We start from the raw sequence: 27,182 nt of genomic DNA, 5'->3' as shown, positions 1-27,182 counted from the left end.
CGAGGCCGGTGGCTGGTAGTAGAGCCTGCGGGGTCCAGGAGGGTAGTACCACACTGCAGCTCTGTGTTGAGCACAGGCTTCCCAGTCCGGTCCCTGGTGAAGAGAGCCCGGCTCACCCACCCATGCTGCACCCTGGGCAGCGTGCTCTTCCAACTTTTATTTGGATTTAACGTTGGTAAGCAGTTTATTGCCATTAACTCAATGTGGCAATATCAAGCTGGGAAATTTACAAAATGCAAATAAATAAACCATCAATGTCATTTGATGTGGCAGAATGCTAGACACCGGCTAAGGCTAATCCTTGACTTCAGGAACAACAAGCTAATTTATAACGTTAATACTGTTGATGCTTGTCTCAGGCTCATTCACTTGTGAGTCTGAAGGCCTCGGGCCTCTCTTCTTACCTAGCGACAGCATAGAGGTGAAATCTGATTGGATAAAAGCTCTACTTAAAACAAGCTGCACTGGAAGCAGCGCTGCAGGCTGGAAGCAAAGCAACGGAGGAAGACAGTGAGAATGAGTGGCAATGACAAAATAAGATAATGGGGAAAATATTTTTCTAAATTATAATACATGTAGTGTATTTATGAAAAATTATAAAATAGCTATAACTTTGTGATTCTGTTTAGGCCAGCAGAGAAGGCTTTGCTGGCCCTGACGGCCCACCACTGTGGTAAATGCATTCAAACGGCACAGATCGGGAGCGAGTGAAGGACTTTGCAAAGTTAGTGGAAAGATTACCGTGAGACAGCATCCGGTTTTCAAAATAAGATGTCAACTAAGCATATATACATATTGCATATGTGGGAACAAGATTAAATGATTTATATTAACATTAAGTATAAAACTCCACCAATTCTAAAACTAAAACTTTTTTACTGTACAAATTAAGAGATTTTCTAAAGTAAAAGTCACACATTTGTACAGACGAACGTGTCATTTCTTAAAACTTGAAGTGTTGTAAAAAATATTTTCTCAATAATTCCAGACAATGATGTTTTGTATTTGTGTTCAGGGCATCGTTGACTCCACCCATACTGACATTTTTACTGTACCAATTAAGAGATATTTCAAAGTAAAAGTCATACATTTGTAACGGGAAGAGATTGAGAAAACTCTTCTTATAGCACCAATGCAATTTTATCAAATATATTTTAGTACCAGATTTTTGGCTTGTATTACCTGTGTGGGTTTACATGCGGCTCTTTTGAACACCTTTGTAGTTATAAAAAGAAACGCATCAAAGCACATGTCATAAAAGAGGACTAACCCAGGAGTAAGCAAGACCACAGAGCTGCCTGAGGTAGAAAGTAATTCAGCAATGTTGGGATGAATGTTGGGCTGAAGTACGCATTGGAATCACCAATTTTCTCAAGCTCTTGCCTCTGAATAATAGCCTCAAAATGATGTTGGAATGGTGTTGGTGCCACATCATTCTAGCAACAACAAAAAAAGTTTAGTTTTATTTCTTGAGTCTTACATCTTGAAAACAAATGCAAACCCTCTCACCACTTAAGGATGGTTGTCCTTTAAACCTTTGCAATAAATATGCATGTGAACAGAGTCCTGGCAAAGGCTTCCTTTATGCTATATCTAAATCCAGAGTTAGAGTAGATCAGTTTCATTTCACAGAATGATTAGGTTACATACCACAAAGTCTTGCTCCACAATGGTTGTCATCAATGTCACAATGTCTCGCTTTCGTCAATAACCTCTGGACATTTTGGAAATGTTTTTCAACATTACTACCACTGTGGGAACTGGAGAAAACCACAGCAGCACTGATGAGAACTTCATCCATCTCGTTGATTGTTGTTGCCTGTGTCATTAGACCAAACACATGCATGGCCAGGTGGTAATGTATGGGTGCACTGCAAGAAAAAGCTTGTGAAATCAGTATTTAAGATTTCACATGTTAGGAGATCAGAAAAGTTTAGCATGAACAGTAATCACTCATTGTTTACGACATAGATCCTTTGCATTTTTCATCACATGACTCAAGCAGCGATACAAAATCGGTAGCCCCGTAGAGTCCTCCTGTCCTTGTCCGGTCACAATGTTGTAGTATCTGCAGAGCAGCTCCTGAAGGCCTAATCCACAGAACTTATATGATTACAGAAGTACTATAAAGTCATCACAGATCAACATAGCTGGCCTTTATTGGCTCATCGTCCGTGGAGTCTTGTTAGGTCAGTCACAAATGCCCCCAGGAAATATGACACCAATGATGTGGTGTGGTCACTGGTTATGTATGTGGCTACAGGGACAGGGGAGGATCCTTTCGACGGATGTCTCACTAACATTTCATACACATAGAATGGTGCAGTTCGTCCCTTAGCTTTATGAACAATGCTGCCGGTCGCATCTAAATAGACTGTCGTCCTTGCATCGCTCATAAAACAGGTTTCACAGTCTTGTCAGACCAAAGCTTTGGGGTGCAATATCATTTTTTTGATTACTGCATCCTCAGACCCTTGCTCTTCCTCCAGCATAATTTCTAAGCTAACCATTTCGTTTTTTGTGCCGTCACGTCCGGATGCCACAACACTGTCTTCCAGCTTATCCAGTTTTTCCAAAAAAAGAGATCGAGGCAGTTTAGTGGCAAGGGCATCTGCTATGCCATCCCTTTCACTAGCACGCACAGGCCGTCTTTTCAGCTGTTCACAGTGATGCAATACTCTGTCTCCACCAAAGGTGACAAAAGCCTTGAGTGATGACTTATCAAGAACTTTGACCTGAACTTCGACAGGGCAGTCATCAAAAAGCCTGGACATGTAAACAACGGTGAATTTCTAGTGGACCCAATTGTTTGGACATTGTGGTGCTTGAACCCAAAGCTGCAATGTGGATGGATACTGCGTATTCCTTTAGCCATTATACCTGTCCAGTCCAGTGTTTTAAAATGCTGTTTGTATTGAGTCTTCCTTAGTTTTTTCCAGTCATTTTCATGAGTGGAAAAAAACAGGGTTGCTTAGGCAATTCCTGAGAGAAATATTGTTCCTCATATTCATTTTTATCTGCTGATGAGGATGTTGTGGAGTCCTTTTCTGTCGTTGTACAAAGGAACTGCAAAACACAATTCAACAAAATCAGCATCGGTGACCACAGTTTTCGTCAAGTTGCCTTATAACACATTTTTGCATCTTAACTGTTGTTAACTATAGACCTAGTTGTTTTGTACTACTTCAAAGCAACATTATTTCAACAAACATATACAGTATTCTGTGTTTCATAAGAGTTATCCAATTATTGACCTTTGCAATATTTACCTCTGGAGATGGCGTCCGGCTGCGGGGGCATGGGAACCGCCGTCTGGGCGTCCGGCAACCGATCTGAGCGGATGTAGCGGTGGTACGCTTGCGAGGACCAGCGGCCCATGATTTGGATGAGGTGTTCTGGGACGCCATTACGGGAGGCTGAGGTAGCGGCTCCGATTCTAAAGGAGTGTCCGGAGTACAGATTGGGAGAAATGCCGGACAAGGAGAGAATGTGACGGAAGTGCTGGTGGAACCAGAATCTGGTAGCTACTTCGCCGGATTCTGAGATGAAAAGTGGATCCATTGGCAATATGCTCTGGGATTTTCGGAACTACAAGTAGGTGGAAAGGGTCTCGAATGGACTCAGTGGTGACTGTATTTTGAAGTAAATGACGGGCGTAGGTTGGCCTGATTGGTTAGTTTTAGTTTGCTTTAAGTAGAATGTCATAGCGTCTTCTGAAAAATAAGAAAAGTCAGATATGCAGGCATGGCAGATTGGATTGAATATGAGGGTCGAAGCAGTAAACTCGGAGCATCTGAGGAAACCAAAGAAGGCAAAGGAGAACATGGCTTCCAAGGTTAAGGCAACATGAGGATTGATGTATCTGGAACGGATAGTGATTGTGGTGGCCCGTTCTTTATTCTTCTTCCTATATACTGGGCGATGTTACGGGGCTCCGTTTCTGACTCGCACATTAAACAGTCCAAATTATAACTCTTGTAGACGCTGATTCCTTTGCCGTCACTTGATTGTTTATTTTCACTTTCGACAAATTTAACAGCAAAATCTAATCAGTTTAACGTGAGGTCAAAGACTGTTCCGATGCCCCGTTCTACACAAAGGAATAACCAACTCGAGACTCAGTCCCACCCCTTCCTCTTATACCAGCTGATCCTCATCTGATTAATAACAAAAGTTCCTAAAGAAAAATAATTATACAGAATGCAAATTTAACCTTCATTCACAAATTAAAGGAATGTGTTTAGGTCATACAAATATATTAGCAAAATTAGAAATTATGATTTGTAATCAAAACTAAAAATATGGCTCTAACAGTGATGGTGCATGTGGAACAGCAGGTCAAAAGTGAGGGGGAGGCAACGAGGATTTTGTGTGGGCTCTCTTTGAAAGGCCTTTACCAGCGACAACAGGGGGTTCAAATGGTCGGCGGCGCCTGTGAGTCAACGTGCTTGCTAAGGCAGCACATCTAATAAATTGGAATCGATACAGAGAAGATTAGCATGGCCCCTGCGAAAGGATGACACGCAAATTCGTGAAGCGTTTCCACATTTTGACCAGCCCGTGTTGCCCCGAGCAAGGTGCGCCGCAACACGGTGGTAACACAAGGAAGTAACACGTTGTCAAGAGAGCATGCTGAAAGAGAGGAAACGGTGCAGACCCCTCTACGATTCCCTGACAGCCCCATGCGGGAAAGGCACATGGAACAAGTTTGCCATCAGATAAAGATGGCAGCAACAGGTGGACAACAAGGGGATTAAAGGTGTCGTTCCCACAATAAAGGGCTTAAAGTTGTCCCACATGCTCAGGAAGACAAATTTGGCATGACCAACTTTACACAGTGCGGCTTATCCCACTGCTGATTTCACAGAGGGATTCTCAGAGTTTGCCAGTCGTTTTGGGGGTGTGTCTTAGGAAGGGACTGCTTAGGGCCAAAGTCCAGCCCCCGGCCAGAAAGGCAACTTGGGCACCGGCCCGCTCAGTGTCAGGACACTTTTGAGCTTATCCTTTTTGTGGATTAAACAGTCAGACAGAATGAGCCGGCACTCACGGCTAACATATTTTCCGGCAAACACATTGACATCTGCCAGGGACAGACCTCACCCCTCGCTCTTGTGGTGGTTCATAGGGATTGCGGCCCTCCGGCCCTCACCGCTGTGAAGGTGTGGTTGCGACAACAGGGGGTTCAAATGGTCGGCGGCGCCTGTGAGTCAATGTGCTTGCTAAGGCAGCACATCTAATAAATTGGAATCGATACAGAGAAGATTAGCATGGCCCCTGCGAAAGGATGACACGCAAATTCGTGAAGCGTTTCCACATTTTGACCAGCCCGTGTTGCCCCGAGCAAGGTGCGCCGCAACACGGTGGTAACACAAGGAAGTAACACGTTGTCAAGAGAGCATGCTGAAAGAGAGGAAACGGTGCAGACCCCTCTACGATTCCCTGACAGCCCCATGCGGGAAAGGCACATGGAACAAGTTTGCCATCAGATAAAGATGGCAGCAACAGGTGGACAACAAGGGGATTAAAGGTGTCGTTCCCACAATAAAGGGCTTAAAGTTGTCCCACATGCTCAGGAAGACAAATTTGGCATGACCAACTTTACACAGTGCGGCTTATCCCACTGCTGATTTCACAGAGGGATTATCAGAGTTTGCCAGTCGTTTTGGGGGGGTGTTTTAGGAAGGGACTGCTTAGGGCCAAAGTCCAGCCCCCGGCCAGAAAGGCAACTTGGGCACCGGCCTGCTCAGTGTCAGGACACTTTTGAGCTTATCCTTTTTGTGGATTAAACAGTCAGACAGAATGAGCCGGCACTCACGGCTAACATATTTTCCGGCAAACACATTGACATCTGCCAGGGACAGACCTCACCCCTCGCTCTTGTGGTGGTTCATAGGGATTGCGGCCCTCCGGCCCTCACCGCTGTGAAGGTGTGGTTGCGACAACAGGGGGTTCAAATGGTCGGCGGCGCCTGTGAGTCAATGTGCTTGCTAAGGCAGCACATCTAATAAATTGGAATCGATACAGAGAAGATTAGCATGGCCCCTGCGAAAGGATGACACGCAAATTCGTGAAGCGTTTCCACATTTTGACCAGCCCGTGTTGCCCCGAGCAAGGTGCGCCGCAACACGGTGGTAACACAAGGAAGTAACACGTTGTCAAGAGAGCATGCTGAAAGAGAGGAAACGGTGCAGACCCCTCTACGATTCCCTGACAGCCCCATGCGGGAAAGGCACATGGAACAAGTTTGCCATCAGATAAAGATGGCAGCAACAGGTGGACAACAAGGGGATTAAAGGTGTCGTTCCCACAATAAAGGGCTTAAAGTTGTCCCACATGCTCAGGAAGACAAATTTGGCATGACCAACTTTACACAGTGCTGCTTATCCCACTGCTGATTTCACAGAGGGATTCTCAGAGTTTGCCAGTCGTTTTGGGGGTGTGTTTTAGGAAGGGACTGCTTAGGGCCAAAGTCCAGCCCCCGGCCAGAAAGGCAACTTGGGCACCGGCCCGCTCAGTGTCAGGACACTTTTGAGCTTATCCTTTTTGTGGATTAAACAGTCAGACAGAATGAGCCGGCACTCACGGCTAACATATTTTCCGGCAAACACATTGACATCTGACAGGGACAGACCTCACCCCTCGCTCTTGTGGTGGTTCATAGGGATTGCGGCCCTCCGGCCCTCACCGCTGTGAAGGTGTGGTTGCGACAACAGGGGGTTCAAATGGTCGGCGGCGCCTGTGAGTCAATGTGCTTGCTAAGGCAGCACATCTAATAAATTGGAATCGATACAGAGAAGATTAGCATGGCCCCTGCGAAAGGATGACACGCAAATTCGTGAAGCGTTTCCACATTTTGACCAGCCCGTGTTGCCCCGAGCAAGGTGCGCCGCAACACGGTGGTAACACAAGGAAGTAACACGTTGTCAAGAGAGCATGCTGAAAGAGAGGAAACGGTGCAGACCCCTCTACGATTCCCTGACAGCCCCATGCGGGAAAGGCACATGGAACAAGTTTGCCATCAGATAAAGATGGCAGCAACAGGTGGACAACAAGGGGATTAAAGGTGTCGTTCCCACAATAAAGGGCTTAAAGTTGTCCCACATGCTCAGGAAGACAAATTTGGCATGACCAACTTTACACAGTGCTGCTTATCCCACTGCTGATTTCACAGAGGGATTCTCAGAGTTTGCCAGTCGTTTTGGGGGGGTGTCTTAGGAAGGGACTGCTTAGGGCCAAAGTCCAGCCCCCGGCCAGAAAGGCAACTTGGGCACCGGCCCGCTCAGTGTCAGGACACTTTTGAGCTTATCCTTTTTGTGGATTAAACAGTCAGACAGAATGAGCCGGCACTCACGGCTAACATATTTTCCGGCAAACACATTGACATCTGACAGGGACAGACCTCACCCCTCGCTCTTGTGGTGGTTCATAGGGATTGCGGCCCTCCGGCCCTCACCGCTGTGAAGGTGTGGTTGCGACAACAGGGGGTTCAAATGGTCGGCGGCGCCTGTGAGTCAATGTGCTTGCTAAGGCAGCACATCTAATAAATTGGAATCGATACAGAGAAGATTAGCATGGCCCCTGCGAAAGGATGACACGCAAATTCGTGAAGCGTTTCCACATTTTGACCAGCCCGTGTTGCGCCGAGCAAGGTGCGCCGCAACACGGTGGTAACACAAGGAAGTAACACGTTGTCAAGAGAGCATGCTGAAAGAGAGGAAACGGTGCAGACCCCTCTACGATTCCCTGACAGCCCCAGCGGGAAAGGCACATGGAACAAGTTTGCCATCAGATAAAGATGGCAGCAACAGGTGGACAACAAGGGGATTAAAGGTGTCGTTCCCACAATAAAGGGCTTAAAGTTGTCCCACATGCTCAGGAAGACAAATTTGGCATGACCAACTTTACACAGTGCTGCTTATCCCACTGCTGATTTCACAGAGGGATTCTCAGAGTTTGCCAGTCGTTTTGGGGGTGTGTTTTAGGAAGGGACTGCTTAGGGCCAAAGTCCAGCCCCCGGCCAGAAAGGCAACTTGGGCACCGGCCCGCTCAGTGTCAGGACACTTTTGAGTTTATCCTTTTTGTGGATTAAACAGTCAGACAGAATGAGCCGGCACTCACGGCTAACATATTTTCCGGCAAACACATTGACATCTGCCAGGGACAGACCTCACCCCTCGCTCTTGTGGTGGTTCATAGGGATTGCGGCCCTCCGGCCCTCACCGCTGTGAAGGTGTGGTTGCGACAACAGGGGGTTCAAATGGTCGGCGGCGCCTGTGAGTCAATGTGCTTGCTAAGGCAGCACATCTAATAAATTGGAATCGATACAGAGAAGATTAGCAGAGAAGGATGACACGCAAATTCGTGAAGCGTTTCCACATTTTGACCAGCCCGTGTTGCCCCGAGCAAGGTGCGCCGCAACACGGTGGTAACACAAGGAAGTAACACGTTGTCAAGAGAGCATGCTGAAAGAGAGGAAACGGTGCAGACCCCTCTACGATTCCCTGACAGCCCCATGCGGGAAAGGCACATGGAACAAGTTTGCCATCAGATAAAGATGGCAGCAACAGGTGGACAACAAGGGGATTAAAGGTGTCGTTCCCACAATAAAGGGCTTAAAGTTGTCCCACATGCTCAGGAAGACAAATTTGGCATGACCAACTTTACACAGTGCTGCTTATCCCACTGCTGATTTCACAGAGGGATTCTCAGAGTTTGCCAGTCGTTTTGGGGGTGTGTTTTAGGAAGGGACTGCTTAGGGCCAAAGTCCAGCCCCCGGCCAGAAAGGCAACTTGGGCACCGGCCCGCTCAGTGTCAGGACACTTTTGAGCTTATCCTTTTTGTGGATTAAACAGTCAGACAGAATGAGCCGGCACTCACGGCTAACATATTTTCCGGCAAACACATTGACATCTGCCAGGGACAGACCTCACCCCTCGCTCTTGTGGTGGTTCATAGGGATTGCGGCCCTCCGGCCCTCACCGCTGTGAAGGTGTGGTTGCGACAACAGGGGGTTCAAATGGTCGGCGGCGCCTGTGAGTCAATGTGCTTGCTAAGGCAGCACATCTAATAAATTGGAATCGATACAGAGAAGATTAGCAGAGAAGGATGACACGCAAATTCGTGAAGCGTTTCCACATTTTGACCAGCCCGTGTTGCCCCGAGCAAGGTGCGCCGCAACACGGTGGTAACACAAGGAAGTAACACGTTGTCAAGAGAGCATGCTGAAAGAGAGGAAACGGTGCAGACCCCTCTACGATTCCCTGACAGCCCCATGCGGGAAAGGCACATGGAACAAGTTTGCCATCAGATAAAGATGGCAGCAACAGGTGGACAACAAGGGGATTAAAGGTGTCGTTCCCACAATAAAGGGCTTAAAGTTGTCCCACATGCTCAGGAAGACAAATTTGGCATGACCAACTTTACACAGTGCTGCTTATCCCACTGCTGATTTCACAGAGGGATTCTCAGAGTTTGCCAGTCGTTTTGGGGGTGTGTTTTAGGAAGGGACTGCTTAGGGCCAAAGTCCAGCCCCCGGCCAGAAAGGCAACTTGGGCACCGGCCCGCTCAGTGTCAGGACACTTTTGAGCTTATCCTTTTTGTGGATTAAACAGTCAGACAGAATGAGCCGGCACTCACGGCTAACATATTTTCCGGCAAACACATTGACATCTGCCAGGGACAGACCTCACCCCTCGCTCTTGTGGTGGTTCATAGGGATTGCGGCCCTCCGGCCCTCACCGCTGTGAAGGTGTGGTTGCGACAACAGGGGGTTCAAATGGTCGGCGGCGCCTGTGAGTCAATGTGCTTGCTAAGGCAGCACATCTAATAAATTGGAATCGATACAGAGAAGATTAGCAGAGAAGGATGACACGCAAATTCGTGAAGCGTTTCCACATTTTGACCAGCCCGTGTTGCCCCGAGCAAGGTGCGCCGCAACACGGTGGTAACACAAGGAAGTAACACGTTGTCAAGAGAGCATGCTGAAAGAGAGGAAACGGTGCAGACCCCTCTACGATTCCCTGACAGCCCCATGCGGGAAAGGCACATGGAACAAGTTTGCCATCAGATAAAGATGGCAGCAACAGGTGGACAACAAGGGGATTAAAGGTGTCGTTCCCACAATAAAGGGCTTAAAGTTGTCCCACATGCTCAGGAAGACAAATTTGGCATGACCAACTTTACACAGTGCTGCTTATCCCACTGCTGATTTCACAGAGGGATTCTCAGAGTTTGCCAGTCGTTTTGGGGGTGTGTTTTAGGAAGGGACTGCTTAGGGCCAAAGTCCAGCCCCCGGCCAGAAAGGCAACTTGGGCACCGGCCCGCTCAGTGTCAGGACACTTTTGAGCTTATCCTTTTTGTGGATTAAACAGTCAGACAGAATGAGCCGGCACTCACGGCTAACATATTTTCCGGCAAACACATTGACATCTGCCAGGGACAGACCTCACCCCTCGCTCTTGTGGTGGTTCATAGGGATTGCGGCCCTCCGGCCCTCACCGCTGTGAAGGTGTGGTTGCGACAACAGGGGGTTCAAATGGTCGGCGGCGCCTGTGAGTCAATGTGCTTGCTAAGGCAGCACATCTAATAAATTGGAATCGATACAGAGAAGATTAGCATGGCCCCTGCGAAAGGATGACACGCAAATTCGTGAAGCGTTTCCACATTTTGACCAGCCCGTGTTGCGCCGAGCAAGGTGCGCCGCAACACGGTGGTAACACAAGGAAGTAACACGTTGTCAAGAGAGCATGCTGAAAGAGAGGAAACGGTGCAGACCCCTCTACGATTCCCTGACAGCCCCAGCGGGAAAGGCACATGGAACAAGTTTGCCATCAGATAAAGATGGCAGCAACAGGTGGACAACAAGGGGATTAAAGGTGTCGTTCCCACAATAAAGGGCTTAAAGTTGTCCCACATGCTCAGGAAGACAAATTTGGCATGACCAACTTTACACAGTGCTGCTTATCCCACTGCTGATTTCACAGAGGGATTCTCAGAGTTTGCCAGTCGTTTTGGGGGTGTGTTTTAGGAAGGGACTGCTTAGGGCCAAAGTCCAGCCCCCGGCCAGAAAGGCAACTTGGGCACCGGCCCGCTCAGTGTCAGGACACTTTTGAGTTTATCCTTTTTGTGGATTAAACAGTCAGACAGAATGAGCCGGCACTCACGGCTAACATATTTTCCGGCAAACACATTGACATCTGCCAGGGACAGACCTCACCCCTCGCTCTTGTGGTGGTTCATAGGGATTGCGGCCCTCCGGCCCTCACCGCTGTGAAGGTGTGGTTGCGACAACAGGGGGTTCAAATGGTCGGCGGCGCCTGTGAGTCAATGTGCTTGCTAAGGCAGCACATCTAATAAATTGGAATCGATACAGAGAAGATTAGCAGAGAAGGATGACACGCAAATTCGTGAAGCGTTTCCACATTTTGACCAGCCCGTGTTGCCCCGAGCAAGGTGCGCCGCAACACGGTGGTAACACAAGGAAGTAACACGTTGTCAAGAGAGCATGCTGAAAGAGAGGAAACGGTGCAGACCCCTCTACGATTCCCTGACAGCCCCATGCGGGAAAGGCACATGGAACAAGTTTGCCATCAGATAAAGATGGCAGCAACAGGTGGACAACAAGGGGATTAAAGGTGTCGTTCCCACAATAAAGGGCTTAAAGTTGTCCCACATGCTCAGGAAGACAAATTTGGCATGACCAACTTTACACAGTGCTGCTTATCCCACTGCTGATTTCACAGAGGGATTCTCAGAGTTTGCCAGTCGTTTTGGGGGTGTGTTTTAGGAAGGGACTGCTTAGGGCCAAAGTCCAGCCCCCGGCCAGAAAGGCAACTTGGGCACCGGCCCGCTCAGTGTCAGGACACTTTTGAGCTTATCCTTTTTGTGGATTAAACAGTCAGACAGAATGAGCCGGCACTCACGGCTAACATATTTTCCGGCAAACACATTGACATCTGCCAGGGACAGACCTCACCCCTCGCTCTTGTGGTGGTTCATAGGGATTGCGGCCCTCCGGCCCTCACCGCTGTGAAGGTGTGGTTGCGACAACAGGGGGTTCAAATGGTCGGCGGCGCCTGTGAGTCAATGTGCTTGCTAAGGCAGCACATCTAATAAATTGGAATCGATACAGAGAAGATTAGCAGAGAAGGATGACACGCAAATTCGTGAAGCGTTTCCACATTTTGACCAGCCCGTGTTGCCCCGAGCAAGGTGCGCCGCAACACGGTGGTAACACAAGGAAGTAACACGTTGTCAAGAGAGCATGCTGAAAGAGAGGAAACGGTGCAGACCCCTCTACGATTCCCTGACAGCCCCATGCGGGAAAGGCACATGGAACAAGTTTGCCATCAGATAAAGATGGCAGCAACAGGTGGACAACAAGGGGATTAAAGGTGTCGTTCCCACAATAAAGGGCTTAAAGTTGTCCCACATGCTCAGGAAGACAAATTTGGCATGACCAACTTTACACAGTGCTGCTTATCCCACTGCTGATTTCACAGAGGGATTCTCAGAGTTTGCCAGTCGTTTTGGGGGTGTGTTTTAGGAAGGGACTGCTTAGGGCCAAAGTCCAGCCCCCGGCCAGAAAGGCAACTTGGGCACCGGCCCGCTCAGTGTCAGGACACTTTTGAGCTTATCCTTTTTGTGGATTAAACAGTCAGACAGAATGAGCCGGCACTCACGGCTAACATATTTTCCGGCAAACACATTGACATCTGCCAGGGACAGACCTCACCCCTCGCTCTTGTGGTGGTTCATAGGGATTGCGGCCCTCCGGCCCTCACCGCTGTGAAGGTGTGGTTGCGACAACAGGGGGTTCAAATGGTCGGCGGCGCCTGTGAGTCAATGTGCTTGCTAAGGCAGCACATCTAATAAATTGGAATCGATACAGAGAAGATTAGCATGGCCCCTGCGAAAGGATGACACGCAAATTCGTGAAGCGTTTCCACATTTTGACCAGCCCGTGTTGCCCCGAGCAAGGTGCGCCGCAACACGGTGGTAACACAAGGAAGTAACACGTTGTCAAGAGAGCATGCTGAAAGAGAGGAAACGGTGCAGACCCCTCTACGATTCCCTGACAGCCCCATGCGGGAAAGGCACATGGAACAAGTTTGCCATCAGATAAAGATGGCAGCAACAGGTGGACAACAAGGGGATTAAAGGTGTCGTTCCCACAATAAAGGGCTTAAAGTTGTCCCACATGCTCAGGAAGACAAATTTGGCATGACCAACTTTACACAGTGCTGCTTATCCCACTGCTGATTTCACAGAGGGATTCTCAGAGTTTGCCAGTCGTTTTGGGGGTGTGTTTTAGGAAGGGACTGCTTAGGGCCAAAGTCCAGCCCCCGGCCAGAAAGGCAACTTGGGCACCGGCCCGCTCAGTGTCAGGACACTTTTGAGCTTATCCTTTTTGTGGATTAAACAGTCAGACAGAATGAGCCGGCACTCACGGCTAACATATTTTCCGGCAAACACATTGACATCTGCCAGGGACAGACCTCACCCCTCGCTCTTGTGGTGGTTCATAGGGATTGCGGCCCTCCGGCCCTCACCGCTGTGAAGGTGTGGTTGCGACAACAGGGGGTTCAAATGGTCGGCGGCGCCTGTGAGTCAATGTGCTTGCTAAGGCAGCACATCTAATAAATTGGAATCGATACAGAGAAGATTAGCAGAGAAGGATGACACGCAAATTCGTGAAGCGTTTCCACATTTTGACCAGCCCGTGTTGCCCCGAGCAAGGTGCGCCGCAACACGGTGGTAACACAAGGAAGTAACACGTTGTCAAGAGAGCATGCTGAAAGAGAGGAAACGGTGCAGACCCCTCTACGATTCCCTGACAGCCCCATGCGGGAAAGGCACATGGAACAAGTTTGCCATCAGATAAAGATGGCAGCAACAGGTGGACAACAAGGGGATTAAAGGTGTCGTTCCCACAATAAAGGGCTTAAAGTTGTCCCACATGCTCAGGAAGACAAATTTGGCATGACCAACTTTACACAGTGCTGCTTATCCCACTGCTGATTTCACAGAGGGATTCTCAGAGTTTGCCAGTCGTTTTGGGGGTGTGTTTTAGGAAGGGACTGCTTAGGGCCAAAGTCCAGCCCCCGGCCAGAAAGGCAACTTGGGCACCGGCCCGCTCAGTGTCAGGACACTTTTGAGCTTATCCTTTTTGTGGATTAAACAGTCAGACAGAATGAGCCGGCACTCACGGCTAACATATTTTCCGGCAAACACATTGACATCTGCCAGGGACAGACCTCACCCCTCGCTCTTGTGGTGGTTCATAGGGATTGCGGCCCTCCGGCCCTCACCGCTGTGAAGGTGTGGTTGCGACAACAGGGGGTTCAAATGGTCGGCGGCGCCTGTGAGTCAATGTGCTTGCTAAGGCAGCACATCTAATAAATTGGAATCGATACAGAGAAGATTAGCAGAGAAGGATGACACGCAAATTCGTGAAGCGTTTCCACATTTTGACCAGCCCGTGTTGCCCCGAGCAAGGTGCGCCGCAACACGGTGGTAACACAAGGAAGTAACACGTTGTCAAGAGAGCATGCTGAAAGAGAGGAAACGGTGCAGACCCCTCTACGATTCCCTGACAGCCCCATGCGGGAAAGGCACATGGAACAAGTTTGCCATCAGATAAAGATGGCAGCAACAGGTGGACAACAAGGGGATTAAAGGTGTCGTTCCCACAATAAAGGGCTTAAAGTTGTCCCACATGCTCAGGAAGACAAATTTGGCATGACCAACTTTACACAGTGCTGCTTATCCCACTGCTGATTTCACAGAGGGATTCTCAGAGTTTGCCAGTCGTTTTGGGGGTGTGTTTTAGGAAGGGACTGCTTAGGGCCAAAGTCCAGCCCCCGGCCAGAAAGGCAACTTGGGCACCGGCCCGCTCAGTGTCAGGACACTTTTGAGCTTATCCTTTTTGTGGATTAAACAGTCAGACAGAATGAGCCGGCACTCACGGCTAACATATTTTCCGGCAAACACATTGACATCTGCCAGGGACAGACCTCACCCCTCGCTCTTGTGGTGGTTCATAGGGATTGCGGCCCTCCGGCCCTCACCGCTGTGAAGGTGTGGTTGCGACAACAGGGGGTTCAAATGGTCGGCGGCGCCTGTGAGTCAATGTGCTTGCTAAGGCAGCACATCTAATAAATTGGAATCGATACAGAGAAGATTAGCATGGCCCCTGCGAAAGGATGACACGCAAATTCGTGAAGCGTTTCCACATTTTGACCAGCCCGTGTTGCGCCGAGCAAGGTGCGCCGCAACACGGTGGTAACACAAGGAAGTAACACGTTGTCAAGAGAGCATGCTGAAAGAGAGGAAACGGTGCAGACCCCTCTACGATTCCCTGACAGCCCCAGCGGGAAAGGCACATGGAACAAGTTTGCCATCAGATAAAGATGGCAGCAACAGGTGGACAACAAGGGGATTAAAGGTGTCGTTCCCACAATAAAGGGCTTAAAGTTGTCCCACATGCTCAGGAAGACAAATTTGGCATGACCAACTTTACACAGTGCTGCTTATCCCACTGCTGATTTCACAGAGGGATTCTCAGAGTTTGCCAGTCGTTTTGGGGGTGTGTTTTAGGAAGGGACTGCTTAGGGCCAAAGTCCAGCCCCCGGCCAGAAAGGCAACTTGGGCACCGGCCCGCTCAGTGTCAGGACACTTTTGAGTTTATCCTTTTTGTGGATTAAACAGTCAGACAGAATGAGCCGGCACTCACGGCTAACATATTTTCCGGCAAACACATTGACATCTGCCAGGGACAGACCTCACCCCTCGCTCTTGTGGTGGTTCATAGGGATTGCGGCCCTCCGGCCCTCACCGCTGTGAAGGTGTGGTTGCGACAACAGGGGGTTCAAATGGTCGGCGGCGCCTGTGAGTCAATGTGCTTGCTAAGGCAGCACATCTAATAAATTGGAATCGATACAGAGAAGATTAGCAGAGAAGGATGACACGCAAATTCGTGAAGCGTTTCCACATTTTGACCAGCCCGTGTTGCCCCGAGCAAGGTGCGCCGCAACACGGTGGTAACACAAGGAAGTAACACGTTGTCAAGAGAGCATGCTGAAAGAGAGGAAACGGTGCAGACCCCTCTACGATTCCCTGACAGCCCCATGCGGGAAAGGCACATGGAACAAGTTTGCCATCAGATAAAGATGGCAGCAACAGGTGGACAACAAGGGGATTAAAGGTGTCGTTCCCACAATAAAGGGCTTAAAGTTGTCCCACATGCTCAGGAAGACAAATTTGGCATGACCAACTTTACACAGTGCTGCTTATCCCACTGCTGATTTCACAGAGGGATTCTCAGAGTTTGCCAGTCGTTTTGGGGGTGTGTTTTAGGAAGGGACTGCTTAGGGCCAAAGTCCAGCCCCCGGCCAGAAAGGCAACTTGGGCACCGGCCCGCTCAGTGTCAGGACACTTTTGAGCTTATCCTTTTTGTGGATTAAACAGTCAGACAGAATGAGCCGGCACTCACGGCTAACATATTTTCCGGCAAACACATTGACATCTGCCAGGGACAGACCTCACCCCTCGCTCTTGTGGTGGTTCATAGGGATTGCGGCCCTCCGGCCCTCACCGCTGTGAAGGTGTGGTTGCGACAACAGGGGGTTCAAATGGTCGGCGGCGCCTGTGAGTCAATGTGCTTGCTAAGGCAGCACATCTAATAAATTGGAATCGATACAGAGAAGATTAGCAGAGAAGGATGACACGCAAATTCGTGAAGCGTTTCCACATTTTGACCAGCCCGTGTTGCCCCGAGCAAGGTGCGCCGCAACACGGTGGTAACACAAGGAAGTAACACGTTGTCAAGAGAGCATGCTGAAAGAGAGGAAACGGTGCAGACCCCTCTACGATTCCCTGACAGCCCCATGCGGGAAAGGCACATGGAACAAGTTTGCCATCAGATAAAGATGGCAGCAACAGGTGGACAACAAGGGGATTAAAGGTGTCGTTCCCACAATAAAGGGCTTAAAGTTGTCCCACATGCTCAGGAAGACAAATTTGGCATGACCAACTTTACACAGTGCTGCTTATCCCACTGCTGATTTCACAGAGGGATTCTCAGAGTTTGCCAGTCGTTTTGGGGGTGTGTTTTAGGAAGGGACTGCTTAGGGCCAAAGTCCAGCCCCCGGCCAGAAAGGCAACTTGGGCACCGGCCCGCTCAGTGTCAGGACACTTTTGAGCTTATCCTTTTTGTGGATTAAACAGTCAGACAGAATGAGCCGGCACTCACGGCTAACATATTTTCCGGCAAACACATTGACATCTGCCAGGGACAGACCTCACCCCTCGCTCTTGTGGTGGTTCATAGGGATTGCGGCCCTCCGGCCCTCACCGCTGTGAAGGTGTGGTTGCGACAACAGGGGGTTCAAATGGTCGGCGGCGCCTGTGAGTCAATGTGCTTGCTAAGGCAGCACATCTAATAAATTGGAATCGATACAGAGAAGATTAGCAGAGAAGGATGACACGCAAATTCGTGAAGCGTTTCCACATTTTGACCAGCCCGTGTTGCCCCGAGCAAGGTGCGCCGCAACACGGTGGTAACACAAGGAAGTAACACGTTGTCAAGAGAGCATGCTGAAAGAGAGGAAACGGTGCAGACCCCTCTACGATTCCCTGACAGCCCCATGCGGGAAAGGCACATGGAACAAGTTTGCCATCAGATAAAGATGGCAGCAACAGGTGGACAACAAGGGGATTAAAGGTGTCGTTCCCACAATAAAGGGCTTAAAGTTGTCCCACATGCTCAGGAAGACAAATTTGGCATGACCAACTTTACACAGTGCTGCTTATCCCACTGCTGATTTCACAGAGGGATTCTCAGAGTTTGCCAGTCGTTTTGGGGGTGTGTTTTAGGAAGGGACTGCTTAGGGCCAAAGTCCAGCCCCCGGCCAGAAAGGCAACTTGGGCACCGGCCCGCTCAGTGTCAGGACACTTTTGAGCTTATCCTTTTTGTGGATTAAACAGTCAGACAGAATGAGCCGGCACTCACGGCTAACATATTTTCCGGCAAACACATTGACATCTGCCAGGGACAGACCTCACCCCTCGCTCTTGTGGTGGTTCATAGGGATTGCGGCCCTCCGGCCCTCACCGCTGTGAAGGTGTGGTTGCGACAACAGGGGGTTCAAATGGTCGGCGGCGCCTGTGAGTCAATGTGCTTGCTAAGGCAGCACATCTAATAAATTGGAATCGATACAGAGAAGATTAGCAGAGAAGGATGACACGCAAATTCGTGAAGCGTTTCCACATTTTGACCAGCCCGTGTTGCCCCGAGCAAGGTGCGCCGCAACACGGTGGTAACACAAGGAAGTAACACGTTGTCAAGAGAGCATGCTGAAAGAGAGGAAACGGTGCAGACCCCTCTACGATTCCCTGACAGCCCCATGCGGGAAAGGCACATGGAACAAGTTTGCCATCAGATAAAGATGGCAGCAACAGGTGGACAACAAGGGGATTAAAGGTGTCGTTCCCACAATAAAGGGCTTAAAGTTGTCCCACATGCTCAGGAAGACAAATTTGGCATGACCAACTTTACACAGTGCTGCTTATCCCACTGCTGATTTCACAGAGGGATTCTCAGAGTTTGCCAGTCGTTTTGGGGGTGTGTTTTAGGAAGGGACTGCTTAGGGCCAAAGTCCAGCCCCCGGCCAGAAAGGCAACTTGGGCACCGGCCCGCTCAGTGTCAGGACACTTTTGAGCTTATCCTTTTTGTGGATTAAACAGTCAGACAGAATGAGCCGGCACTCACGGCTAACATATTTTCCGGCAAACACATTGACATCTGCCAGGGACAGACCTCACCCCTCGCTCTTGTGGTGGTTCATAGGGATTGCGGCCCTCCGGCCCTCACCGCTGTGAAGGTGTGGTTGCGACAACAGGGGGTTCAAATGGTCGGCGGCGCCTGTGAGTCAATGTGCTTGCTAAGGCAGCACATCTAATAAATTGGAATCGATACAGAGAAGATTAGCATGGCCCCTGCGAAAGGATGACACGCAAATTCGTGAAGCGTTTCCACATTTTGACCAGCCCGTGTTGCCCCGAGCAAGGTGCGCCGCAACACGGTGGTAACACAAGGAAGTAACACGTTGTCAAGAGAGCATGCTGAAAGAGAGGAAACGGTGCAGACCCCTCTACGATTCCCTGACAGCCCCATGCGGGAAAGGCACATGGAACAAGTTTGCCATCAGATAAAGATGGCAGCAACAGGTGGACAACAAGGGGATTAAAGGTGTCGTTCCCACAATAAAGGGCTTAAAGTTGTCCCACATGCTCAGGAAGACAAATTTGGCATGACCAACTTTACACAGTGCTGCTTATCCCACTGCTGATTTCACAGAGGGATTCTCAGAGTTTGCCAGTCGTTTTGGGGGTGTGTTTTAGGAAGGGACTGCTTAGGGCCAAAGTCCAGCCCCCGGCCAGAAAGGCAACTTGGGCACCGGCCCGCTCAGTGTCAGGACACTTTTGAGCTTATCCTTTTTGTGGATTAAACAGTCAGACAGAATGAGCCGGCACTCACGGCTAACATATTTTCCGGCAAACACATTGACATCTGCCAGGGACAGACCTCACCCCTCGCTCTTGTGGTGGTTCATAGGGATTGCGGCCCTCCGGCCCTCACCGCTGTGAAGGTGTGGTTGCGACAACAGGGGGTTCAAATGGTCGGCGGCGCCTGTGAGTCAATGTGCTTGCTAAGGCAGCACATCTAATAAATTGGAATCGATACAGAGAAGATTAGCAGAGAAGGATGACACGCAAATTCGTGAAGCGTTTCCACATTTTGACCAGCCCGTGTTGCCCCGAGCAAGGTGCGCCGCAACACGGTGGTAACACAAGGAAGTAACACGTTGTCAAGAGAGCATGCTGAAAGAGAGGAAACGGTGCAGACCCCTCTACGATTCCCTGACAGCCCCATGCGGGAAAGGCACATGGAACAAGTTTGCCATCAGATAAAGATGGCAGCAACAGGTGGACAACAAGGGGATTAAAGGTGTCGTTCCCACAATAAAGGGCTTAAAGTTGTCCCACATGCTCAGGAAGACAAATTTGGCATGACCAACTTTACACAGTGCTGCTTATCCCACTGCTGATTTCACAGAGGGATTCTCAGAGTTTGCCAGTCGTTTTGGGGGTGTGTTTTAGGAAGGGACTGCTTAGGGCCAAAGTCCAGCCCCCGGCCAGAAAGGCAACTTGGGCACCGGCCCGCTCAGTGTCAGGACACTTTTGAGCTTATCCTTTTTGTGGATTAAACAGTCAGACAGAATGAGCCGGCACTCACGGCTAACATATTTTCCGGCAAACACATTGACATCTGCCAGGGACAGACCTCACCCCTCGCTCTTGTGGTGGTTCATAGGGATTGCGGCCCTCCGGCCCTCACCGCTGTGAAGGTGTGGTTGCGACAACAGGGGGTTCAAATGGTCGGCGGCGCCTGTGAGTCAATGTGCTTGCTAAGGCAGCACATCTAATAAATTGGAATCGATACAGAGAAGATTAGCAGAGAAGGATGACACGCAAATTCGTGAAGCGTTTCCACATTTTGACCAGCCCGTGTTGCCCCGAGCAAGGTGCGCCGCAACACGGTGGTAACACAAGGAAGTAACACGTTGTCAAGAGAGCATGCTGAAAGAGAGGAAACGGTGCAGACCCCTCTACGATTCCCTGACAGCCCCATGCGGGAAAGGCACATGGAACAAGTTTGCCATCAGATAAAGATGGCAGCAACAGGTGGACAACAAGGGGATTAAAGGTGTCGTTCCCACAATAAAGGGCTTAAAGTTGTCCCACATGCTCAGGAAGACAAATTTGGCATGACCAACTTTACACAGTGCTGCTTATCCCACTGCTGATTTCACAGAGGGATTCTCAGAGTTTGCCAGTCGTTTTGGGGGTGTGTTTTAGGAAGGGACTGCTTAGGGCCAAAGTCCAGCCCCCGGCCAGAAAGGCAACTTGGGCACCGGCCCGCTCAGTGTCAGGACACTTTTGAGCTTATCCTTTTTGTGGATTAAACAGTCAGACAGAATGAGCCGGCACTCACGGCTAACATATTTTCCGGCAAACACATTGACATCTGCCAGGGACAGACCTCACCCCTCGCTCTTGTGGTGGTTCATAGGGATTGCGGCCCTCCGGCCCTCACCGCTGTGAAGGTGTGGTTGCGACAACAGGGGGTTCAAATGGTCGGCGGCGCCTGTGAGTCAATGTGCTTGCTAAGGCAGCACATCTAATAAATTGGAATCGATACAGAGAAGATTAGCATGGCCCCTGCGAAAGGATGACACGCAAATTCGTGAAGCGTTTCCACATTTTGACCAGCCCGTGTTGCCCCGAGCAAGGTGCGCCGCAACACGGTGGTAACACAAGGAAGTAACACGTTGTCAAGAGAGCATGCTGAAAGAGAGGAAACGGTGCAGACCCCTCTACGATTCCCTGACAGCCCCATGCGGGAAAGGCACATGGAACAAGTTTGCCATCAGATAAAGATGGCAGCAACAGGTGGACAACAAGGGGATTAAAGGTGTCGTTCCCACAATAAAGGGCTTAAAGTTGTCCCACATGCTCAGGAAGACAAATTTGGCATGACCAACTTTACACAGTGCTGCTTATCCCGCTGCTGATTTCACAGAGGGATTCTCAGAGTTTGCCAGTCGTTTTGGGGGTGTGTTTTAGGAAGGGACTGCTTAGGGCCAAAGTCCAGCCCCCGGCCAGAAAGGCAACTTGGGCACCGGCCCGCTCAGTGTCAGGACACTTTTGAGCTTATCCTTTTTGTGGATTAAACAGTCAGACAGAATGAGCCGGCACTCACGGCTAACATATTTTCCGGCAAACACATTGACATCTGCCAGGGACAGACCTCACCCCTCGCTCTTGTGGTGGTTCATAGGGATTGCGGCCCTCCGGCCCTCACCGCTGTGAAGGTGTGGTTGCGACAACAGGGGGTTCAAATGGTCGGCGGCGCCTGTGAGTCAATGTGCTTGCTAAGGCAGCACATCTAATAAATTGGAATCGATACAGAGAAGATTAGCATGGCCCCTGCGAAAGGATGACACGCAAATTCGTGAAGCGTTTCCACATTTTGACCAGCCCGTGTTGCCCCGAGCAAGGTGCGCCGCAACACGGTGGTAACACAAGGAAGTAACACGTTGTCAAGAGAGCATGCTGAAAGAGAGGAAACGGTGCAGACCCCTCTACGATTCCCTGACAGCCCCATGCGGGAAAGGCACATGGAACAAGTTTGCCATCAGATAAAGATGGCAGCAACAGGTGGACAACAAGGGGATTAAAGGTGTCGTTCCCACAATAAAGGGCTTAAAGTTGTCCCACATGCTCAGGAAGACAAATTTGGCATGACCAACTTTACACAGTGCTGCTTATCCCACTGCTGATTTCACAGAGGGATTCTCAGAGTTTGCCAGTCGTTTTGGGGGTGTGTTTTAGGAAGGGACTGCTTAGGGCCAAAGTCCAGCCCCCGGCCAGAAAGGCAACTTGGGCACCGGCCCGCTCAGTGTCAGGACACTTTTGAGCTTATCCTTTTTGTGGATTAAACAGTCAGACAGAATGAGCCGGCACTCACGGCTAACATATTTTCCGGCAAACACATTGACATCTGCCAGGGACAGACCTCACCCCTCGCTCTTGTGGTGGTTCATAGGGATTGCGGCCCTCCGGCCCTCACCGCTGTGAAGGTGTGGTTGCGACAACAGGGGGTTCAAATGGTCGGCGGCGCCTGTGAGTCAATGTGCTTGCTAAGGCAGCACATCTAATAAATTGGAATCGATACAGAGAAGATTAGCAGAGAAGGATGACACGCAAATTCGTGAAGCGTTTCCATATTTTGACCAGCCCGTGTTGCCCCGAGCAAGGTGCGCCGCAACACGGTGGTAACACAAGGAAGTAACACGTTGTCAAGAGAGCATGCTGAAAGAGAGGAAACGGTGCAGACCCCTCTACGATTCCCTGACAGCCCCATGCGGGAAAGGCACATGGAACAAGTTTGCCATCAGATAAAGATGGCAGCAACAGGTGGACAACAAGGGGATTAAAGGTGTCGTTCCCACAATAAAGGGCTTAAAGTTGTCCCACATGCTCAGGAAGACAAATTTGGCATGACCAACTTTACACAGTGCGGCTTATCCCACTGCTGATTTCACAGAGGGATTCTCAGAGTTTGCCAGTCGTTTTGGGGGTGTGTCTTAGGAAGGGACTGCTTAGGGCCAAAGTCCAGCCCCCGGCCAGAAAGGCAACTTGGGCACCGGCCCGCTCACAGTGTCAGGACACTTTTGAGTTTATCCTTTTTGTGGATTAAACAGTCAGACAGAATGAGCCGGCACTCACGGCTAACATATTTTCCGGCAAACACATTGACATCTGCCAGGGACAGACCTCACCCCTCGCTCTTGTGGTGGTTCATAGGGATTGCGGCCCTCCGGCCCTCACCGCTGTGAAGGTGTGGTTGCGACAACAGGGGGTTCAAATGGTCGGCGGTGCCTGTGAGTCAATGTGCTTGCTAAGGCAGCACATCTAATAAATTGGAATCGATACAGAGAAGATTAGCATGGCCCCTGCGAAAGGATGACACGCAAATTCGTGAAGCGTTTCCACATTTTGACCAGCCCGTGTTGCCCCGAGCAAGGTGCGCCGCAACACGGTGGTAACACAAGGAAGTAACACCTTGTCAAGAGAGCATGCTGAAAGAGAGGAAACGGTGCAGACCCCTCTACGATTCCCTGACAGCCCCATGCGGGAAAGGCACATGGAACAAGTTTGCCATCAGATAAAGATGGCAGCAACAGGTGGACAACAAGGGGATTAAAGGTGTCGTTCCCACAATAAAGGGCTTAAAGTTGTCCCACATGCTCAGGAAGACAAATTTGGCATGACCAACTTTACACAGTGCGGCTTATCCCACTGCTGATTTCACAGAGGGATTCTCAGAGTTTGCCAGTCGTTTTGGGGGTGTGTCTTAGGAAGGGACTGCTTAGGGCCAAAGTCCAGCCCCCGGCCAGAAAGGCAACTTGGGCACCGGCCCGCTCAGTGTCAGGACACTTTTGAGCTTATCCTTTTTGTGGATTAAACAGTCAGACAGAATGAGCCGGCACTCACGGCTAACATATTTTCCGGCAAACACATTGACATCTGCCAGGGACAGACCTCACCCCTCGCTCTTGTGGTGGTTCATAGGGATTGCGGCCCTCCGGCCCTCACCGCTGTGAAGGTGTGGTTGCGACAACAGGGGGTTCAAATGGTCGGCGGCGCCTGTGAGTCAATGTGCTTGCTAAGGCAGCACATCTAATAAATTGGAATCGATACAGAGAAGATTAGCATGGCCCCTGTGAAAGGATGACACGCAAATTCGTGAAGCGTTTCCACATTTTGACCAGCCCGTGTTGCCCCGAGCAAGGTGCGCCGCAACACGGTGGTAACACAAGGAAGTAACACGTTGTCAAGAGAGCATGCTGAAAGAGAGGAAACGGTGCAGACCCCTCTACGATTCCCTGACAGCCCCATGCGGGAAAGGCACATGGAACAAGTTTGCCATCAGATAAAGATGGCAGCAACAGGTGGACAACAAGGGGATTAAAGGTGTCGTTCCCACAATAAAGGGCTTAAAGTTGTCCCACATGCTCAGGAAGACAAATTTGGCATGACCAACTTTACACAGTGCTGCTTATCCCACTGCTGATTTCACAGAGGGATTCTCAGAGTTTGCCAGTCGTTTTGGGGGTGTGTTTTAGGAAGGGACTGCTTAGGGCCAAAGTCCAGCCCCCGGCCAGAAAGGCAACTTGGGCACCGGCCCGCTAAGTGTCAGGACACTTTTGAGCTTATCCTTTTTGTGGATTAAACAGTCAGACAGAATGAGCCGGCACTCACGGCTAACATATTTTCCGGCAAACACATTGACATCTGCCAGGGACAGACCTCACCCCTCGCTCTTGTGGTGGTTCATAGGGATTGCGGCCCTCCGGCCCTCACCGCTGTGAAGGTGTGGTTGCGACAACAGGGGGTTCAAATGGTCGGCGGCACCTGTGAGTCAATGTGCTTGCTAAGGCAGCACATCTAATAAATTGGAATCGATACAGAGAGACACGCAAATTCGTGAAGCCTTTCCACATTTTGACCAGCCCGTGTTGCCCCGAGCAAGGTGCGCCGCAACACGGTGGTAACACAAGGAAGTAACACGTTGACAAGAGAGCATGCTGAAAGAGAGGAAACGGTGCAGACCCCTCTACGATTCCCTGACAGCCCCATGCGGGAAAGGCACATGGAACAAGTTTGCCATCAGATAAAGATGGCAGCAACAGGTGGACAACAAGGGGATTAAAGGTGTCGTTCCCACAATAAAGGGCTTAAAGTTGTCCCACATGCTCAGGAAGACAAATTTGGCATGACCAACTTTACACAGTGCGGCTTATCCCACTGCTGATTTCACAGAGGGATTCTCAGAGTTTGCCAGTCGTTTTGGGGGTGTGTCTTAGGAAGGGACTGCTTAGGGCCAAAGTCCAGCCCCCGGCCAGAAAGGCAACTTGGGCACCGGCCCGCTCACAGTGTCAGGACACTTTTGAGTTTATCCTTTTTGTGGATTAAACAGTCAGACAGAATGAGCCGGCACTCACGGCTAACATATTTTCCGGCAAACACATTGACATCTGCCAGGGACAGACCTCACCCCTCGCTCTTGTGGTGGTTCATAGGGATTGCGGCCCTCCGGCCCTCACCGCTGTGAAGGTGTGGTTGCGACAACAGGGGGTTCAAATGGTCGGCGGTGCCTGTGAGTCAATGTGCTTGCTAAGGCAGCACATCTAATAAATTGGAATCGATACAGAGAAGATTAGCATGGCCCCTGCGAAAGGATGACACGCAAATTCGTGAAGCGTTTCCACATTTTGACCAGCCCGTGTTGCCCCGAGCAAGGTGCGCCGCAACACGGTGGTAACACAAGGAAGTAACACCTTGTCAAGAGAGCATGCTGAAAGAGAGGAAACGGTGCAGACCCCTCTACGATTCCCTGACAGCCCCATGCGGGAAAGGCACATGGAACAAGTTTGCCATCAGATAAAGATGGCAGCAACAGGTGGACAACAAGGGGATTAAAGGTGTCGTTCCCACAATAAAGGGCTTAAAGTTGTCCCACATGCTCAGGAAGACAAATTTGGCATGACCAACTTTACACAGTGCGGCTTATCCCACTGCTGATTTCACAGAGGGATTCTCAGAGTTTGCCAGTCGTTTTGGGGGTGTGTCTTAGGAAGGGACTGCTTAGGGCCAAAGTCCAGCCCCCGGCCAGAAAGGCAACTTGGGCACCGGCCCGCTCAGTGTCAGGACACTTTTGAGCTTATCCTTTTTGTGGATTAAACAGTCAGACAGAATGAGCCGGCACTCACGGCTAACATATTTTCCGGCAAACACATTGACATCTGCCAGGGACAGACCTCACCCCTCGCTCTTGTGGTGGTTCATAGGGATTGCGGCCCTCCGGCCCTCACCGCTGTGAAGGTGTGGTTGCGACAACAGGGGGTTCAAATGGTCGGCGGCGCCTGTGAGTCAATGTGCTTGCTAAGGCAGCACATCTAATAAATTGGAATCGATACAGAGAAGATTAGCATGGCCCCTGTGAAAGGATGACACGCAAATTCGTGAAGCGTTTCCACATTTTGACCAGCCCGTGTTGCCCCGAGCAAGGTGCGCCGCAACACGGTGGTAACACAAGGAAGTAACACGTTGTCAAGAGAGCATGCTGAAAGAGAGGAAACGGTGCAGACCCCTCTACGATTCCCTGACAGCCCCATGCGGGAAAGGCACATGGAACAAGTTTGCCATCAGATAAAGATGGCAGCAACAGGTGGACAACAAGGGGATTAAAGGTGTCGTTCCCACAATAAAGGGCTTAAAGTTGTCCCACATGCTCAGGAAGACAAATTTGGCATGACCAACTTTACACAGTGCTGCTTATCCCACTGCTGATTTCACAGAGGGATTCTCAGAGTTTGCCAGTCGTTTTGGGGGTGTGTTTTAGGAAGGGACTGCTTAGGGCCAAAGTCCAGCCCCCGGCCAGAAAGGCAACTTGGGCACCGGCCCGCTAAGTGTCAGGACACTTTTGAGCTTATCCTTTTTGTGGATTAAACAGTCAGACAGAATGAGCCGGCACTCACGGCTAACATATTTTC

General features: G+C 50.1%; 15 non-coding genes and 14 pseudogenes across 15 annotated transcripts; all 29 read left to right on the top strand.

Moving 5' to 3' along the window:
* Positions 1–4,444: 4,444 nt before the first annotated feature.
* LOC142963389 (U6 spliceosomal RNA) lies at positions 4,445–4,551 on the top strand. The gene has a single exon (XR_012957482.1). It is a non-coding gene; the product is annotated as a U6 spliceosomal RNA (small nuclear RNA).
* A 661-nt stretch (positions 4,552–5,212) lies between these two features.
* On the top strand, positions 5,213–5,319 carry LOC142963388 (U6 spliceosomal RNA). The gene has a single exon (XR_012957481.1). It is a non-coding gene; the product is annotated as a U6 spliceosomal RNA (small nuclear RNA).
* Positions 5,320–5,980: 661 nt separating this feature from the next.
* Positions 5,981–6,087, top strand: LOC142963387 (U6 spliceosomal RNA). The gene has a single exon (XR_012957480.1). It is a non-coding gene; the product is annotated as a U6 spliceosomal RNA (small nuclear RNA).
* A 661-nt stretch (positions 6,088–6,748) lies between these two features.
* On the top strand, positions 6,749–6,855 carry LOC142963385 (U6 spliceosomal RNA). Its single transcript, XR_012957479.1, has one exon. It is a non-coding gene; the product is annotated as a U6 spliceosomal RNA (small nuclear RNA).
* A 661-nt stretch (positions 6,856–7,516) lies between these two features.
* Positions 7,517–7,623, top strand: LOC142963384 (U6 spliceosomal RNA). Its single transcript, XR_012957478.1, has one exon. It is a non-coding gene; the product is annotated as a U6 spliceosomal RNA (small nuclear RNA).
* Positions 7,624–8,283: 660 nt separating this feature from the next.
* LOC142963339 (U6 spliceosomal RNA) lies at positions 8,284–8,381 on the top strand (annotated as a pseudogene).
* A 661-nt stretch (positions 8,382–9,042) lies between these two features.
* On the top strand, positions 9,043–9,140 carry LOC142963337 (U6 spliceosomal RNA; annotated as a pseudogene).
* Positions 9,141–9,801: 661 nt separating this feature from the next.
* LOC142963336 (U6 spliceosomal RNA) lies at positions 9,802–9,899 on the top strand (annotated as a pseudogene).
* A 661-nt stretch (positions 9,900–10,560) lies between these two features.
* Positions 10,561–10,667, top strand: LOC142963383 (U6 spliceosomal RNA). The gene has a single exon (XR_012957477.1). It is a non-coding gene; the product is annotated as a U6 spliceosomal RNA (small nuclear RNA).
* A 660-nt stretch (positions 10,668–11,327) lies between these two features.
* On the top strand, positions 11,328–11,425 carry LOC142963335 (U6 spliceosomal RNA; annotated as a pseudogene).
* A 661-nt stretch (positions 11,426–12,086) lies between these two features.
* Positions 12,087–12,184, top strand: LOC142963333 (U6 spliceosomal RNA; annotated as a pseudogene).
* A 661-nt stretch (positions 12,185–12,845) lies between these two features.
* Positions 12,846–12,952, top strand: LOC142963382 (U6 spliceosomal RNA). Its single transcript, XR_012957476.1, has one exon. It is a non-coding gene; the product is annotated as a U6 spliceosomal RNA (small nuclear RNA).
* Positions 12,953–13,613: 661 nt separating this feature from the next.
* On the top strand, positions 13,614–13,711 carry LOC142963332 (U6 spliceosomal RNA; annotated as a pseudogene).
* A 661-nt stretch (positions 13,712–14,372) lies between these two features.
* Positions 14,373–14,470, top strand: LOC142963331 (U6 spliceosomal RNA; annotated as a pseudogene).
* A 661-nt stretch (positions 14,471–15,131) lies between these two features.
* LOC142963381 (U6 spliceosomal RNA) lies at positions 15,132–15,238 on the top strand. Its single transcript, XR_012957475.1, has one exon. It is a non-coding gene; the product is annotated as a U6 spliceosomal RNA (small nuclear RNA).
* A 660-nt stretch (positions 15,239–15,898) lies between these two features.
* Positions 15,899–15,996, top strand: LOC142963330 (U6 spliceosomal RNA; annotated as a pseudogene).
* A 661-nt stretch (positions 15,997–16,657) lies between these two features.
* On the top strand, positions 16,658–16,755 carry LOC142963329 (U6 spliceosomal RNA; annotated as a pseudogene).
* Positions 16,756–17,416: 661 nt separating this feature from the next.
* LOC142963328 (U6 spliceosomal RNA) lies at positions 17,417–17,514 on the top strand (annotated as a pseudogene).
* Positions 17,515–18,175: 661 nt separating this feature from the next.
* On the top strand, positions 18,176–18,273 carry LOC142963327 (U6 spliceosomal RNA; annotated as a pseudogene).
* A 661-nt stretch (positions 18,274–18,934) lies between these two features.
* LOC142963380 (U6 spliceosomal RNA) lies at positions 18,935–19,041 on the top strand. The gene has a single exon (XR_012957474.1). It is a non-coding gene; the product is annotated as a U6 spliceosomal RNA (small nuclear RNA).
* Positions 19,042–19,702: 661 nt separating this feature from the next.
* On the top strand, positions 19,703–19,800 carry LOC142963326 (U6 spliceosomal RNA; annotated as a pseudogene).
* A 661-nt stretch (positions 19,801–20,461) lies between these two features.
* On the top strand, positions 20,462–20,559 carry LOC142963325 (U6 spliceosomal RNA; annotated as a pseudogene).
* Positions 20,560–21,220: 661 nt separating this feature from the next.
* LOC142963379 (U6 spliceosomal RNA) lies at positions 21,221–21,327 on the top strand. The gene has a single exon (XR_012957473.1). It is a non-coding gene; the product is annotated as a U6 spliceosomal RNA (small nuclear RNA).
* Positions 21,328–21,988: 661 nt separating this feature from the next.
* LOC142963377 (U6 spliceosomal RNA) lies at positions 21,989–22,095 on the top strand. Its single transcript, XR_012957471.1, has one exon. It is a non-coding gene; the product is annotated as a U6 spliceosomal RNA (small nuclear RNA).
* A 661-nt stretch (positions 22,096–22,756) lies between these two features.
* Positions 22,757–22,854, top strand: LOC142963319 (U6 spliceosomal RNA; annotated as a pseudogene).
* A 663-nt stretch (positions 22,855–23,517) lies between these two features.
* On the top strand, positions 23,518–23,624 carry LOC142963376 (U6 spliceosomal RNA). The gene has a single exon (XR_012957470.1). It is a non-coding gene; the product is annotated as a U6 spliceosomal RNA (small nuclear RNA).
* A 661-nt stretch (positions 23,625–24,285) lies between these two features.
* LOC142963316 (U6 spliceosomal RNA) lies at positions 24,286–24,392 on the top strand. The gene has a single exon (XR_012957433.1). It is a non-coding gene; the product is annotated as a U6 spliceosomal RNA (small nuclear RNA).
* A 1,404-nt stretch (positions 24,393–25,796) lies between these two features.
* LOC142963375 (U6 spliceosomal RNA) lies at positions 25,797–25,903 on the top strand. The gene has a single exon (XR_012957469.1). It is a non-coding gene; the product is annotated as a U6 spliceosomal RNA (small nuclear RNA).
* Positions 25,904–26,564: 661 nt separating this feature from the next.
* On the top strand, positions 26,565–26,671 carry LOC142963315 (U6 spliceosomal RNA). The gene has a single exon (XR_012957432.1). It is a non-coding gene; the product is annotated as a U6 spliceosomal RNA (small nuclear RNA).
* Positions 26,672–27,182: the final 511 nt, after the last annotated feature.

This window comes from Anarhichas minor, unplaced genomic scaffold, assembly GCF_050575085.1.
Source record: "Anarhichas minor isolate MPS153535 unplaced genomic scaffold, ASM5057508v1 ptg000028l, whole genome shotgun sequence".
Lineage (NCBI taxonomy): Eukaryota > Metazoa > Chordata > Actinopteri > Perciformes > Anarhichadidae > Anarhichas > Anarhichas minor.
The sequence above is the reverse complement of the archived record's forward strand: the minus strand, read 5'-3'. Positions and strand labels throughout refer to the sequence as shown.